A 9497-nucleotide genomic window follows, 5' to 3' on the forward strand; every position below is an offset into this window, starting at 1 on the left:
ATATATGTTTAATATGAAACCTCACATTTCAAGTCACTGTCTGTGCAGTCATTTTGTTGAATGCATTCATTCTTTGCACAAGCAGAGATAACAGTCTTCCCACTGTGCTGATACATCGTAGGACATACATGTTCATTGTGTGTTCACAGCATTGTTCTTTAAATAAAATAACCAATATATAATTGTTCTGCACACAATCACAAGCGAACAAACAAATAACTTATTCAGATTACCCCTGTTTGTATTATGTTGAAAACTCTTTCAACATGGCTGTTAGCATGCTGTACAAAAACTGAAAACTAAATAAGTTTCAATTGTTTGTGGCAATTTTGGATTGCCCTCTGATTTTCAACAACTTTTTCAATGATTGTTTGATTTCTTGTGTCTGCAGAACATAAATAAACGGGTCCAACATTGGAGGGATGATTAGCCAAAGAAAAGCTTATGATCCTGGTATTTGGATCTATTGTTCCCCCGAAGCGATATACAAATATGATGGGCAGGTAATAGATTGCCACTAATGAAAGGTGACCTGTGCAGGTTTTAAAGGCCCTCACTCTTTCCCAAAACGTGGCCACTTTAGACAAAGCATAGCCAATGCCACAGTAACTTGCCAAGATAAACACAAGTGGAAACCAAAGAATAAAATTTGATACAACACCAGCAATTATACGACTGGGAGTAACATCGTTGCAGCCAAGCCGGTATATTGGGCCGTGGTCACAGAAATAGCTCTGAATAACCACTGACTTACAAAAGGAGAGTCTTGTAAGAAAGCCGACTGCAATGAGTACAAGTGTGATAACCAAGAGCCAGAAAGATGCAATCAAAGACAGCATGGACCTGCTGGTCACCTTCACTTGATAATGCAGCGGGTAGAAGATAGCCATCAGTTTGTCATAGGCGAGTGCAGCCAGATTGAAAGACTGCATCGAAAAGCAGGTGAAGCAGAAAAAAAGGAAAGTCATGCAATTGTTGTAGGAAATGTAGTGATGGTTGAACAGAAAGATGTCAAGAACCTTTGGCACCATGGCAGAGCTACTAAACAGGTCCACAAAAGCTAGACTAAAAACTGCAATATATTTTGGAGCTCTCAGATTATGATCCAAGATAATTATAGCCATCACAGTCATGTTTCCCATTACTGAAACAATATAAAGGACAAGTAGAAAGATGAAGTAATACTTAACATTAGGGATGCCAGAAAAACCACCTATTATGAAATACTCAGGACGCACAAAGGTGATGTTTCTTCCTAGGGCTGAGTTAAAAAACTCCATTTGAAGAATAAATGTCAATGTTTTACTTTAAGGAGTGCAGTGCTTCATGTAGAGACCTGTACCCTCCTGTGATTCAGTTGGAGTCCTGCATTGTCTTATGTAAACTGAGACAAGCTTCTCTCCCTCTCTCTGTTTCTGGTGCTAAGTGATAGTCATCTTCTGTGTCTCTGTCAGCTATAGCACACTGTCCCTTGTGTAACACTTTCTCTACCTGAATCAGAGGCCCCACATGGGAGTGTTGCAGACTGAAGATACTGATACTGATGATGACGGTCCCTTTGAGGCCGTATTTCTTCTTTCATTCCTCTCTAAAACCCTGGAACATGCTGTCTGCAACTGACTGTCCTCCTATCTTTCACAAAACAACCTCCTTGACCCCAATCAGTCAGGCTTCAGGACTGCTCACTCAACTGAGACAGCAATCCTCACAGTGACTGAATCCCTCCGTGTCGCCAGAGCCTCATCCCGCTCATCCGTCCTCATTCTCCTCGACCTATCTTCTGCATTTGACACAGACAACCACCAAATCCTCCTCACCACTCAGGCTTAATTTGGCATCACTGACTCTGCTCTAACCTAGTTCACATCGTACCTAAAAAATAAAGAATATGGAGTGGCTCCTTGTCCAAACCCTGCTTTTTGGAAACTGGGGTCCCTCATGGCTCAGTACTAGGACCACTTCTGTTTTACTATACACTAGATCACTAGGCCCTGCATCACATCACATGGATTCTCTTACCAATGTTATGCAGACGGAACCCAACTGTTCCTCTCTTTTCCCCCATCCTCCTCAAATGCGCACCACCTCAAGCTCAGCCTTCATAAAACTGAACTCCTCTTCATTCTGGGGAAAAACTTCTTGCATGGATCTGTCAGTCACTGTTGAGGACATCACAGTATCGCCTTCATCGACTGCAAGGAACCTGGGCGTAGTCCTCGACAACGGATTATCCTGCACCACCAACATCATTGCTGTGGCCCAAATTGAGGCACCAGCACAAGGAAATGTACATTAAGTGGTTTCAAATGGTTAACTGAACAGACAGTTTTAACATAATTGATTTGGATAATAGTGAACGTCCTAAGCATCATCTTAAATCAATTAAATGTCCATTATGTAAGAATGCAGGGCTGGGAGATATGGCCTAAAAATTGAATCTAAGAGTTTTTCACACCAAAATGGATTCACGATTTTAATCATTTTTTTTTCCTTCTCAAAAACATACTACAAATGACAAAGAAATTATTAAAAGCATTACTTTTATTTTAATGTCTTTATTGTAAACAAAATTGCACTGCCATTTCAAACAGTGCACCTTCAACCTCACTTGAAAGAAATGTGTCCATTTTTGATAAAATGCTTCTATAAACGTAAATTTAACATGTCAGATTGCATGTTTTTATAAAAACAGATCGGTTTCCTCATTGGGATTGATAAAGTGTTAACATCAATATTTTGTTTACAAACAGTATTTTGTTTCCCTGAAGATATGTAAACTAAACACCCAGAAATGAGATCACGCGACATCGCCTTGCCCGAGCACATCCAAACTTTTGTACGAGCAACATCAGGCTCTACTCACCACATCATGGACTTCGTATCACTATCCCCGTGGGACGATCTTTCAGACAAGATCAGGATCACCATTCATCTGCAGCCGACAACTTTCCCGTCACCTCCGTACCCGAGACCCTGATTCCAGTGGCCCTATAGCCATCTAGGGCGCGAGCGAGTCCGAAGAGCACCAACTTCGTCTCATCCATGGTTCGCATCCCGCCTGGTTCATCTCTCCTCAACATCCAAGATTATCATAGTTCGTCTGACGACTCTCCCGTGTCTCCCAGCCCACCTCCTTCCGCAGCAAAGAGAGGACAAGGAAATTCCGGAAAAGAAAGTCACTGTCGCTGCGGTTCACCACAGTTCGCCGTCTCCTTCACCTCCAAGAAGCGTAGCTTCCCACCATCATTCCGCCAACACACGCCGAACAACTCACCGGTCTCAACGTCTCCACGCTCCGGTGAGTTCCCCCGACCGGCTTTCATCTTCTACGACAGTCTACAGGCTACAGTCACCGGACAGTAGCCACTCCCCAGAAAACTTGAAACGACAAATGAATTCTGTTTCACCGAATGGACTACAAAGCCAAACTTTCTCCACACGCATGTGTGCTTCTTCCGTCAACACCAGCTCTCTTCCGGGTGACGTCATCACCTGCACGCAACACACTGCGACGTCGACGCTCCTGTTAAAAGGGACAGTACAATTAAATACTACAGCCCAAAGACAGCAGAAAGCTCATAGACAACAGAAAGTGCAGCAGCAAAAGTGGAGACAGAGATCCTCAGCCAGATCAAATGACTAGAGTTTCTGCTACCACCTCTCGTCATCACTCGACTCCAAAGGGAGTGCTCAGATGGATTTCAGGACCTTCCAATGCCCATCAGGATTTTCATCATCGACACCAGAAACCTACAACATGGTGCCCACTGCCATCCAGTTCTAGCCACCACAACTACCAATCTTTTGAAAAAAAAAAAAAACAACTCATGGCTGCTTGTTCCGTTAACACCAGATCGCTTCCAGGTGACGTCATCATGCACAGCCCTAGAGGCAGTGACGTCTACGCTCTTGTTAAAGGGACAGTACAATCAAATAACACAGCCCAAAGAAAACAAAGAGCAGCAGCAAAAGCAGAGACAGAGATCCTCTGCCAGATCAAACAACTCCAGAGTTTCCGCCACCACTTCTCGCATCACTACACTCCAGAGGGAGCGCTCAGATGCATTCCAGGACCCTCCAACTCCTATCAGGATTATCATCATCAGCTACAGCAACCTACAACCTCAAGGGCAAACGCCACAGTGCCCACCGCCATCCAGTTCCAGCCATCACCGCAGTTCCGCTCCTGGCACCAGGATGCCAGCGCCCCCCGCTGCTTTTCCCAACAACCACAGCAGCTCGCTTCAACCGGGGCTCCTGGCACCGAGATGCCAGAGCCCCCTGCTTCCTGTTTCCAGCAACCACAGCAGCTCGCTTCAACCGGGGCTCCTGGCACAGGATGCCAGAGCCCCCTGCTTCCTGTTTCCAGCAACCACAGCAGCTCGCTTCAACCGGGGCTCCTGGCACGAGATGGCAGAGCCCCCTGCTTCCTGTTTCCAGCAACCACAGCAGCTCGCTTCAACCGGGGCTCCCGGCACCGAGATGCCAGAGCCCCCTGTTTCCTGTTTCCTGTTTCCAGCAACCACAACAGCTTGCTTCAACCGGGGCTCCTGGCACGAGATGCCAGAGCCCCCTGCTTCCTGTTTCCAGCAACCACAACAGCTCGCTTCAACCGGGGCTACTGGCATCGAGATGCCAGCACCCTCTGCTTCCTGTGTCCAGCAACCACAGCAGCTAGCTTCAACCGGGGCTCCGGTCTGTATATAAAAATTACTGTCAATTCTTGCACTACATCATGTAAATATGTTTATATGTTTAATATATTTTCTTCCCCTTTCTAATTATAGTGTCTATTCTATTGTCTATTTTGCTATTGCGCTGTTCTCGTAATATTCTGCTGTGACAAACAAATTTCCCCATCTGCGGAACATTAAAGGATTCTGATTCTGATTCTGATCCTGGCACCGAGATGCCAGCGCCCTCTGCTTCCTGTTTCGAGCAACCACAAGCAGCTTGCATCCAACCAGGGCTCCTGGCACCGAGATGCCAGCGCCCTCTGCTTCCTGTTTCCAGCAACCACAGCAGCTCGCTTCAACCGCTCCGGTCTGTATATTAAAAAATTACCGTCCATTCTTGCACTACATCATGTAAACATGTATACACGTCGATTCGATTCCATTTTCTTTCTCTTTTTAATTATAGTGTCTATTCTATTATCTATTTTGTTATTGCTCTGTTCTCGTAATATTCTGCTGCTGCGACAAACAAATTTCCCCGTCTGCGGGACATTAAAGGATTCTGATTCTGATTCTGATCCTGGCACCGAGATGCCAGAGCCCTCTGCTTTCTGTTTCCAGCAACCACAGCAGCTCGCTTCAACCGGGGCTCCTGGCACCGAGATGCCAGCGCCCCCTGCTTCCCGTTTCAAGCAACCACAGCAGCTTGATCAACTGGGGCTCCTGGCACAGAGATGCCAGCAACCCCTGCTTCCTGTTTCAAGCAACCACAGCTCCTCACTTCAACCGGGGCTCCTGGCACCGAGATGCCAGCGCCCTCTGGCGCCTATTTCCAGCAACCACAGCAGATTGCTTCAACCAGGGCTCCTGGCACCGGGATGCCAGTGCCCTCTGCTTCCTGTTTCCATCAACAGCCGCACCTCGCTTCAACCAAGTCTCCTGGCACCAAGATGCCAGTGCCCTCTGCCGTCCAATTCCAGGAACCACAGCACCTCGCTTCAACCGGGGCTCCTGGCACCGGGTGCCAGCACCCTATGCCGGGATGCAGGGAGCTTCCATTTCCCAGCTCCATCAGTCCCAGCAGCTCATTTCGGCTGGGGTCATCAGCACCGGGATGCCGGCACCCGTTCTTCCCCCTCAGCAGGCAACCACTAATTTCACTTTATACACAGCTACCCACACTGAGCCGCACAAAAAAACAAACGAGAGCTTCAGCCTTCTCTTGCCTGTCGTCGGCAGCTCCACCAGCACCCATACCTCTAGAACAGATGTCATCTTCCCGTAATCAACGGCGTATATATGAAAGGCAGGCCCGTCATGCACCAAGGAGGTCGTTCGATTTGCAACGGCTTCAACAGTACCGGATGCACCGTGTCCCAGTGCCACTTCCTCCAAGTTTACTCCTTCTGTAGCGGGAGCCACGCCCACCCCGAATGCCCATACAACCTACCTCACCAAAGCTAGTTTCCCATAAAGGACTTGAAGAAGGTTTTTCACCCAGGACTTCCACACAATCATCTATCTCTTTCGAAATCAAAATCTTCAGTCGACCATAACCGAGCCAGATTCAGTTGACCACACGCTTGCCAAGGAAGTTAAGGAAGGTCCAGGAACAGACTAGTGCTTTCAAAGTCCTTCCCATTCACCCTGACTTCTGCCATTTCTTCAGCATCCACTGGCGTGGTACATATTACTTTGCTGTTAGGCTCACCTCAGCCTAAACTCTTCGACACCCCACCTGAAGCCCTCAGCTGGATCCAGTCTAACAATTTCCCCCCACCTCATCGCCACCCGCTTCCGGCCTGGTTACCCTGACTTCAGTCTTCTCCGACCTCGTGGTCCCATCGTCGCAGAGAAAACAGAGGGCCCCTCTACATCCCTCGAGTTTCTCGGAATCATTCTTGACACAAACAAGTTTTAGACTTCATTCCTGGTCGGAAAGCTCAACCGAACCTTCTTCTGCGCCCCGCGCCGCACCAAACATCAACTTCTGTCCCTTCTGGGCCACATCAACTTCACCTTACGCATCATTCCCCAAGGGCGAGCCTTTATCTTCAAACTACCATCCATTGCTTCTTCCGTCCCATCACTCTTGACCTCCATCTCCCTGGATAGCTCGAGCCTTGCCAAAATCCGTCCGTGACTCAGCCTTCTCACCAATTGGAACGGAATCACTTTCTTTTACGACGACCAACCGACTCACCCGCATGACATCCATCTGTACATCAATGCTGCTCCTTAGGCCGGTTTTGGGGGGTTTCTACAGTGGAAAATGGCTTGCGGCAGAATCGCCCCCGAAGCTTGCTAATGAATGCTAGAAGTTCAGAAGCTGGCACCTCACGCAGATACCTTCCCTACGCCAGTCGGGCGTCGATATTCAACTCGTAAATCCTGCACTTATACCCCTGAGCGACTCCCAGAGCTCCACTATCAACAGCCTATCACCATCGACCCTCTCTTCCTACTGGACAGCTTGGAAAGCTTCCATTACTTTCACGACCAATACAACACAACCTTTCCGTCATTCGATCTCATCACCATGACTTCTTTCAGTACTTACGCCCATTCCTCATGACAAATCATGCATCACCAAGCTTACCTTAGCGGTATCAGCTTCTTTCCAAGACAATAACCGGCTGTTCGTTAACAGTTCGTTAAGCCCTCGCCGTCTTCCTCTTAATGCCGACTTGCTGTTAATCTGCCTCCACACAATCTGTTCCGGGTATGGCACTCCTCAAGTCGCCCAAACCTTGGAAGCCATGTTCTTGCTTGCCTTTTGGTTTCCTCAGATGCTCCGAATTCACCTCCTCAACCATTCACTTCGACTCAAGCCTTCATGCTTGCATTTCTGACTTGTCTCGCTTTTCAGACGACACTATGGTGTTCCACTTAAAGCAAACCAAAAGCAATCAATTTGGTCCGCCTACACCCGTCTTCTTCTTCAAGGTCCAATCACCACTGAATCCTTTCAAACCCTCACAAATTTCTTGCAGTTCCGTAAATCTCACAACAATGACAGATCCTCTCTTCATCTCCGAATCCGGCCAAGTGGCTACTCGATTCTGGTTCCACCATCACTTTCGCCATGTGCTCTCATTGTCTGGTATTTTGCCTGACAACTACTCTGGGCACTCCTTCAGAATCGGACCTGGCACTTCAGCCTACCGTAATGGCTTCCCAGAACACTTCATACGTCTCATAGGCCGCTGGTCCTCCCAAACGTACCACTGTTACATCCGTTCAGATCTCAAAGATCTCAGATCCGCTCAATCTCTTCTCAAGTAATTGGAGGGTTTTGGGGGTCCGTCGCTGCCCGGGAGCGGCGGCGGATTCTCTACAAGAATCCCCACAACACACTCGAAGAACTCAAAAGAACCAAGATCTTCAACACTTCGTTTTCCTTTGTCACTAATAAAACCTTAAACGCATCTCGTTGACGGTGTGGTCCTTGCTAGTGAATTGAAGCTTAATTGGCGAAGTTTCAGGAGCAGGACCACACCTCAACAGCGCCAACTTCCGCATTTCTATAAATAACCACCTGACCCTCTCCTCTGCTTCGCTCTCGTATTCTGCACCCCTCCCCCCCACCCCATTTCTCTCTGCCTGTTTCTTCTTTCTCTCCTCTCCTTCGTAGGTCCATGAGGGGGTCCGTCGTTGCCCGGGAGCGGCGGCGGATTCTCTACAAGAATCCCCACAACGCACTCAAAGAACTCAAAAGAACCAAGATCTTCGACACTTCGTTTTCCTTTGTCACTATTAAATCCTTAAACGCATCTCGTTGACGGTGTGGTCCTTGCTAGTGAAACAATGATTAATATATATTTCAATTTAAATAAGCATCATGATCACATAGTGATGATAAATCATATTCGCTCCACTGAGTTTCATGCGACCAAGCAGGTGTGTGAATAAAACCGCTGATGGTCCTGATCGGTTCACAAGAGGTTGGAGGTCATTCTCGTCAGGTTGAGCAATTTAATGCACATGCACTGAACTCTAATTAATGCTGTACTAAGTGAATTAGTATATTTAACATTTGTACGGCTAGTATATTTTACATTATGTTCTTAAGAATAGTCAACTACAGCAGATAACTCTGTCAGATTTTGCAAAAAGTGATGTGCTTAAAGATAACTTACTCATTCTGTTTCAAAGACACAGCTTCACAAGACATCATACAGGACACATGGTAATATAATGAGTGCATGCCCTCTAGTGGGATTATGTGTACAATGCCGGCTGTGCCATGAATAACACTCCGACTTTAAAAATTTGTAACAGCACTACATGAAAAACAAAGAAATCACAAAAGCTGCTATGCAGAAAGTTCTGTTTTGCCACTGATAGATGGGTCAATCCATCGGTCTCTTTCTTTCCTGCAAGATTAATTTCATCATTTGACATATGTGTTTTATTCTCTGTCCAAATACTGCAGATCCACTACGTATTAACAACTGATGTTTTGTGTTGTAAAGTTCGATGTGAACAATGTGCACACTTTGCTAACATTTGGTCGCATGATGGGCAACATTTTTAAGGTTATATTACAGTAAGATTGTCAGAAGACCACAAGGGAAGAAACATTTATCACATTCTGAATAACTTGTCCTAAATGTTTTGCTAATGTTTAGCTAATTAGTTATGAATTTGAAAACATATGCAGGGGATTAAGATCTTATGATCAGATATGTAGGTGATAATGCTAAAATAGTGACCATCCCGTCTCTGTTTTTGTGTTTTAACTCTAATCCAGAGCTCCAGAAGTCTGTGCAATAACCACTAGATGGTGCAAGACTCCCACATGTTTCATCTCCGGCCTAT

At 46.5% G+C, this 9497-nt stretch overlaps 1 pseudogene; it reads right to left on the minus strand.

Annotated features, from left to right (window-relative positions):
* Positions 1 to 463: 463 nt before the first annotated feature.
* On the minus strand, positions 464 to 1280 carry LOC115594684 (olfactory receptor 1C1-like; annotated as a pseudogene).
* Positions 1281 to 9497: the final 8217 nt, after the last annotated feature.

Source organism: Sparus aurata, chromosome 13, assembly GCF_900880675.1.
Source record: "Sparus aurata chromosome 13, fSpaAur1.1, whole genome shotgun sequence".
NCBI classification, from domain to species: domain Eukaryota; kingdom Metazoa; phylum Chordata; class Actinopteri; order Spariformes; family Sparidae; genus Sparus; species Sparus aurata.